Genomic DNA, 8,337 nt, shown 5'->3' on the forward strand with positions numbered 1-8,337 from the left:
GGCATGGCTTGAGCATAGGTGAGGCCTCAAAGCCCACCTCCGTAGTGACACACTTCCTCCAACCAGGCCACACCCCCTAACAGTGCCACTCTGGGGGCCATTTTCTTTCAAACCATCATGGTGTCTTTCCTCAATCGTCCTCCACCTTTTTATTTTTGAAACAGGGTGTCTTCCTAAATCTGGAGCTCATCAATCCTGCTACTCCATCTGGTAGTGAGCTTCAGGCGTACACCTGGGTTCTTCCCCCTCCCCCAGTGCTGGGGTCACAGGTGTGTTCCTCTGGGCCTATTTTTTAAAGTGGGTTCTGGGGATTCAAACTTAGGTCTTCATGTTTGCACACAGGCATCTTACACACTGGGCTACCTTCCACAAAAAAAAAAAAAAAAAAAAAAAAAAAAAACATTTAAAATGTTTGTTTTAAAAGTGGCTTGGGTGGAAGAGGAAGGACTCAGAAAGCCTCAACTCTTGCCTGTTGGTGGCTGCTGGAGGTGGGAGAGTCACTTTACCCTGGGGAGTGGCTTCTGACAGGTTGCTCAAGCCTTAGCGGAAGATGCCACCCTCAAATGTGTATGGGCAACATTAATTGGACTTAATCAAGTTATAAAGAAGAGGAAACCGAGTTTGGAGGGAGATGTCTGAGGGCTGTGAGATGAGTTGAGAAGGACTGGCTGGGTGCATAGAGTCAAGATATATTGTGCATATGAATAAAAATCCATAAAGACGTCTCTGATAGTTCTTCAATGAAAATTTCCATGTTCAAGTTGGGAGGAACTGTTGGCCAGAGGGCTGGTTGGTATTCTAGACTCCTGAGCTAGATCTCCTTTGCTTTATTGGTAAAAATTTGGTGAGAAAAAATGGCTACAATGGCTAGTTTTACTTGTCAACTTGACATAATCTAGAATCACCCTAAAGGAGTCTCAGTGAGGAGTTGCCTAAATTAGGGGGACTTGTGGGTATGTCTCTTAGAGATTATCTGGATTACATTAACTGAGGTGGAAGGCGCTACCCCACTGTGGGCGGCACCATTCCCTGAGCAGGGATCCCGGATTATATGAGTAGAGAAAGTGAACTAAACACTTGCATGCATGTGTGGGATTCCCCTCTGTGTGCTGTGAATGTATTTTATTACCATTAGTTAATAAAGAAGCTGCTTTGGGCCTAGGGCAGGGCAGAATAAAGGGCTAGGGATGGAGCCCTGAGGTAAAGGGCTCACCGACAAGGCACAGGCCCTGGGTTTAATCCTCAGCACTACAAAGAAAAGAAGAAAAGAATAGTCTGAGTGGATTAGGCCAGAAGTGTGGTGTGAGTCTATCTGCAATGCCTCAAACTGAATAAACTAAGGTAATTGGACCATTAAAACAAATAACAACAGCCGTTAGGTGTGATTCATCCAGTAAAGAATCCACAGGTCCAAAATGAGTAACAACAACAAAAAATGCAAACAGTCTTCCTCATAGGAGAATGCCCAGCAACAGAGGCAGAAGAAATGACAGCTACAAATCCTTATTTTGCATTTGTCATGGGCACAACTGATTTAGGAAGCGTTGCCGATGTAAGCTAAAACTATTGGGTAAAAATGTGATGAACATAAAATATTTACAGGGTCTCACAGTACAGTAAACATTGAGGCCTTGCAAAATCCACCTTTTTACCACAAAAGGAAAAACTTAGGCATCTTTAGGCAGAGAAACTTGGCAGAGGCCACCTTTACAAAGCAATTGAAGTTCACGCCGCCAAGACGTGCCAGCATGGAATCATGCACCTCTTGCTGCATGCAGAGAAGAGCATGAGATCGCGAGAGTAGTATGCCTGCCCCAAATGCACACTCGGAGTCCAACAATAAGGAGAAACGAGCAAGCCCTATCTGAGCCGTTCTACACAGAAAATGACCTTGGCCGGTCCATTTCAAAGATGTCAACCTCGTAAGGTTAAACTGTTCCAGATCATAGAGAGACAACACAACTCACTATAATGTGTAGCCCTAAATTGGGTACTGGGCTAGGACTCTGATTAGCGCTGGATCCTTAAATTGCTGGATTTGATAAGAGCCATGTCTATGCTAAGTGGCTTTGTTAGCAGGAAACACACTCTGAGATTCTTAGGAATGAAATATCGTGATGCTTAATAAACTCTCAAAAGATTTCAGAAAATACAAATGAATGCTTGTGCGCACGGATGAGGGAAGAACACGCAAAGGAGACGTTAGTCTAGGAGCAAGAGATACTATGGTCTCCATGAGGTTTTCACATTTCTCCAAGTGACAAAGCCCAAGTTTTAAACAGAAATGAAAACAAAATGAAAGTGAAACCTAAGGAGGAAAACTTCAAAGGCATCCTTTCTGCGAAGGCTCCTGCTGGGACTTTCCTACAGCCTCCCCCACCGTCTTTTCATCAGCGCCATGCACGGGCACTCTGCCGACATCCTTCCAGCGCTCGCGTTCCCCAAGCACCTGCCATGTTCTCGCTATTATGTGACAACCTGCCCAGCCTGCTGCTCTCACAAAAACTGAGCTCTGCAGCCATCAGTGATCTTTACCTCGGAAGAGCTGGCCCTGTCGTTCTTATCTCCCCCACGGTCGCGTTCAGTGTGAAAAACGTTTGTGTTTGGGTTTATGCTGGCAGACATGAAGATCGGCAAAATCAAGATTCTGTCTTCAGGGAATCTCTATTGCGCGGAAGATAAAACAAGCACAAAGGGAATGAGATAAAAATACAAACACGGTGAGGACTGAGATTGGAGCATACGGGGGCTATCAGCAGGGACACGGAAGGACAGCCGGACAGATGCTAAGCCTCTCTCACCCAGCACTCCTCGGGTTGGGAGGAGCTAGGGATGAGAGTGAGGGAGAGCTGGTGAAGAACAGAGTCAAACAAAGGTCTTGGAAGTAAAAGAAGGACTTAGGTCACGTGTCTGCAGCGCAGAGCTAAGGCAAGATGGTGCAGGACAAAGACGGCAAAGATGCGGATAAAGAACAAGTGTGGCCTTTGTCCCTGGTTCTCAGCTCGGAGCTTTGAGGAGCCTGGCATGGCTTGATTGCTAGGCCAGTCTTTGTCATGCTAAAGAGGTGACTCAAGTGGACCCCTAGAGCCTCAAGATGGGGACAGATCCTCAGAAAGACAAACCAGATGACTGGAAGGTTGGCGCTGGGAGAGGAGCAGACTGCATTGAATTGGATCACCTGACACACGATGCCATCAGCCATGCCTAAACAACAAAGGGCGATCAAATCTCTGGACATGACAGCTTGATAAAGCCTACGGGCTGGCGACCACTTTGCTGTGTGTGCAGGGAAGGTGATGCTCCTCCACCCCACAGGGACAAGGTGTGGCAGCTCTGAGCCCTGGACTCTTCCAGACCTGATGAGATGATTTCATTGCTGCCTGAGATGTAGCCTTTGTAAGAAACAGAGCACCTTCCTGAGCTCTGAGCCAGGCAGTCATTATGAATGAAGGCTGCAGAAGTCCTGGGTTTGCTGCTGACTAGTTAGAAGCATGGGCCGACTAGAGACCCCACCATTGTTCTGGAGTTTTTCCATCTGGCACCTGAAATGTGGGCACCGTATGGATGACTGAGCCATGAACACCGGGTTAGCACCACCACTGAACTGAAGCACACAGAATTGCAATGAAAACAGAAAACTGATATGCAGATGCCTGAACATGCATAGACTTCTAGCCACAACAAGGAGGCTGGATTTGAACCCACTGACAAGGCTAAGCCACGGAAACTCTTGGTTTCTTTTGCTAGAGAAGGGTTTAATTCTCAGTCACTCTCCTGAGTCACAACATGGCACCAATGAGTGCTGAGGCAAGAACACCCATTAGGGAGGCCTTTGGCTCTCAAAGCAGGGACTCCATGCAGGGCCTCATGCATGCCAGGCAAGCAGTCTATCTCTGAGCCACATCCCAGCCCGGGACTGTGGCAGGAACTAGAGATGACAACTGGGCACAGTAGGAACAAAGGAAGGGGACAAGAGACTGGCTAGGGGTGGTTATAGGGATGGTGAAACCATGGTGACAGTTCCATTTCTGGTGGGAAACAGGAGAAAAAGATTTTAGGGCTCTGACTTTGGTTTTGAACACAGTGAGTTCAAGATCCAACAACACCCCCTGGAGTGTTGGGTCTGCAGCATGAGACAGCCATCCATCTGCTTCCCCAGTAAGACATGCTCTAAGCCACTGCCACACAGCAAGTGAGGACAGTCTCCTTTCCCAGCCTTGCATTCCCTGATTTTCCTATCTAGAGAAATCCTGCACATCTTTCAAGATTCACCTGGAAGAAACCTGGTGTTTAGTTGGGGCTGGGAGATGGCTCATTCAGTAAAGTCTTGCCAAGAAAGCAAGTAGACCTGAGTTCAGATCCCTGGCACCCACGTATGATGTGGGAGTGTCATATATCAATCTGTTGATTTCATTGGTTAAGCAATAAAGAAACTGCCTAGGCCCATTTGAAAGGCCCACCCTTAGGTGGGTGGAGTAAACAGAACAGAATGCTGGGAGAAAGAAGCTGAGTCAGTGAGTCGCCATGATTCTCCCACTCCAGGCAGACGCAGGTTAAGATCATTCCTGGTAAGCCAGCTCGTGGGCTACAGCAGATTATTAGAAATGGGCTAGTCCAGGTGCGAGAGCTAGCCTAGAAGAGGCTAGATAGAAATGGGCCAAGCGGTGTTTAAAAGAATACAGTTTCCATGTAATTATTTCGGGGCATAAGCTAGAACTAGCCATGTGGGCGGCTGGGTGCTGGAGATGCAGCCCCGCTGCCCCTATTACAACACACATAAAAACTCGGCACACCACCCACATGCTTGTAATCCCAGCCCTGAGGAGGTAGAGATATGGGGACCCCCGCTGGGGACATGCTGGTCACCCAATCTAGCTGAATGGGTGAGCAACCGGTTCAGTTAGGGAATTTGTCCTTAAAAATAGGTTGGACAGCAATTACAGAAGACTACAGATGTTATCCTTTGGCACCCTGTACACACACGTGTACACACACATGCAAATGCACCAATGTCATGCTGAGTATTGGATCTGGACCACACTCAAGCCTGTCAATCTATTTCTTCAGTCGGATGGTGTTGTAAGGATGCTGCCACTCCACACCACACATGACGGTCTCTCTCTGCCCAGTGTCTCCCTCACCTCCCTCCTTCCTTTCTCTGCTTAGATAAATCCTTTTGATCTTTCAAAGGGCCCTTTCAAAACCTGCGGGCAGCATTAGGCTTTCTCCAGACACCCCAGCTTTATTCATATTTCTGCAGCCAGAACAGACAGTGGGGAGCCTCTGAATAATTTAAGTCCACACTGTCTGGCAGGAGACTGTCCTTACTGTACACAAGTCTAGTCAGTGCGGTTGGATTGCAAGCCCCTGTGACAAGAGCCATTTCTTTCACAGCTCCCTGCGTTTCTCAGCAGCCCAGAGTGGTTTCTGTGCCCTCAAAGGGGATTCGCAGTGGATTTACACAAGAACAGTGAACGATTCCATGGAACACGGATGAAACCAAGCAAACATTTCTAGCTTTTAAAGTAATTTTCTAATGCAAGGTTAGAAATGTTCCATATGTCATGTGAAGTTCAGTCAGTTTTGCTGTCAATTAAATCTGTTCATTTGGTGACTCTGCAGATATCAGACCTTTGTAGCTTAAGAGACACAGAAACAGCATTCGGGAACACTCCTGGGAGGGGACCCGAGGCTGCACCGGGAGGAACTGGGGCAGGATAATTGAAAAGTCTGAGCTGTGATGAACAGGAGCTGCTGCCATAGAACAGCTGATGAGGAGGATGGCAGCTAAGGGGGAGGGGCTGAGGCCACTGATGGGAAGCCCCTGTGTCTGGGAGACCCCGTTTCATTGAGCATCTTCATTAACGGCAGAATCAAGGGTTACGCATTTGGTTAATAGCATTTTGAGCTGGTTCTCAATTGGGAGGTGCAGCAGGCCTCACTGAGGACAGGGAAGTTCCATAGATGGGTCTACAGAGCCTAGAAATAGGAATAAAAATTATCACAATGAGATTTGATTTAGGAAAAATGCAGACGGAAGCAGCAAGGGGAGAAATCCTCCCCAATGCAGGCTCGCCCGCAGGCTGGGAAACCTAGAAAGCAGCCACCGAGAGTGTCTGTGAGGATAGCAAGGGAATAGGGACATGTTGTAACAGCATGCCGCTCAGCCCAATGGCAGGTGGCAGGAACAGAAAAAAACTGTCAAAGACTGCATTGCAACAGTCTTCCTCGACAGCTATAAACAGTGTAGGGGACTAGCTGGGAAAAGAAGCCAGCAAAACCACGCTTGGCATTTGGGCTTCATTCCTTCCGTTGTTGAAAAGGGCCAAGCCTCGCAGCTCAGGACCTGAACTGTAGTTCTCTGTGATTCTGGCAGGAGGAATTGGTAAGACAGTGCAGGGTTAAAGGGGTTAACTACCTGCAGCTCCCCTAAAAATCTTCTTCATAATAAAAAAAAAAAATCCAGCATCCCTTCATGATAAAAGTCCTGGAGAGACTAGCAGTAAAGGAGACCCATCTCAGCATAAAAACGTTCACATACCAAGCCACAAATAGTATCTTACTAAGCAGACCAAATGAAGGTGTTTCCATTAAAAGCAAAAGCAAAACAGGTGTATTTACTTCCCCCTCCTGTTCAAGTCTTAGCTAGAGCACTAAGTGAAGGAGATAAAGGGGATACTAATAGGAAAGGAAGAAGTCAAAATATTCTATCTGAAGATGATAATACTCTAAACATAAAGGACCCCAATGACACCAGAAACCTCCTAAGACTGATAAACATGTTCTACGGTAAAGCAGGACATAAAATTAACACACAGTAGCCTTACTATTAACAATGAGAAGATGTAAAAAAAGAAATCAGAGAACCAATACCACCCAAAATAGACTAAAAAATATTGGACTAAATCAGATCAGGGAAGGAAAAGACTTACATGATAAAAACCTTAAGACAATGAAAAAAAAATCAAAGAAGACAGCAGAAGAAAGCAAGACCCCCTTTCCGCCATGGGTTGGTAGGATTAATGTTGTGAAAACAGTCTAAGAGTCAATATAATCCCCATCAAAATTCTAATGCAATTCTTCAGAGAACTTAAAAACAACACAATTTTCAGCTGCATAGGGAAACACAAAGGATCCTGGAAACCTAAAACAATCTGAGCAATAAAAATTCCTGCTGGGGGCTTCACTATCCCAGATGCCAAGTCATACCACATGGTACAGTGATAAAAAGAACATGGTAACGGCATAAAAACAGATACACTGATCAAAAGAGTGGAATTGAGGACCCAGATATGAGCCCACACTCCAGCAGACACATGCTAATAGACAAAAAGGCCAACAATAGACCCTGGAAACAAGACAACATCTTCAGCAAACGGTGCTGGCCAAACTGAATAGTTACGTGTAGAATGAAATCAGATCCCTGTCTCTCACCGTGATGAAAATCAACTCCCGATGCATCCAGGACCTCAACGTGAGATTTAATGTCCTGAGTCTGAGAGAGAGATAGGAAGTAGACTTGAGCTTATCAGCACAGAAAAGGGGTTTCTGAGCAGTATCCCGTGGTGTAGGCATAAAAACTGATAATTAATACATAGGACATCATAAGACTAACCGCTACTACACAGTAAAGGGTGCTGTTGTTCAAGGGAAGCAGCAGCCTTGAGAATGGGAGACTCTTGAGCTGTCCATTCTGGCAGGTGGTTAGTACCTAGAACAGTCAAAAAAGTAAAGAAACTAAACATCAAGAATACAACTCAATTTACAAACATGGAACTCTTTTCAGCACAGAACTAAACTGAAAGTTCTCAAAAAGGTGAAATACAGATAGTTGAGAAACAGTTGTTTGTTTGCTTGTTTTTAATGTTCAACATGCTTAGCCTTTGGGAAAATGTAAATTAAACTACTTTGAAATTTCATCTCACTCCAGTCAGAATGTCTAGAAGATATATATATATATATATATACACATATACATATACATATACATATACATATACATATACATATACATATACATGCATGCTGGCATGGATGTGGGGAAAGTAGAACATTTATTCACTGATGGGGGGAATGAAAACTTGTCGAGTTTCTTCTGTAAATAGATCTAACCTCATGATCAGCTCCCTCACTCCCGGGCATAAACCCACAGGCCTCTGCATCCCCCTACAGCGAGAGCTGCTCATCCGTGTCCATGGCTACTCCACTCACAGTAGCCAGATGTTGGAAACGGCCTGGATGTCTGTCCCGTGATGAATGTAGTACATTCACACAATTCCGTATTATTCAGCTGATTTGAAAAATAAAATTATGAAACTTTCAGGTGAGTGGATGGAG

This window comes from Microtus ochrogaster, linkage group LG1, assembly GCF_000317375.1.
Source record: "Microtus ochrogaster isolate Prairie Vole_2 linkage group LG1, MicOch1.0, whole genome shotgun sequence".
Lineage (NCBI taxonomy): Eukaryota > Metazoa > Chordata > Mammalia > Rodentia > Cricetidae > Microtus > Microtus ochrogaster.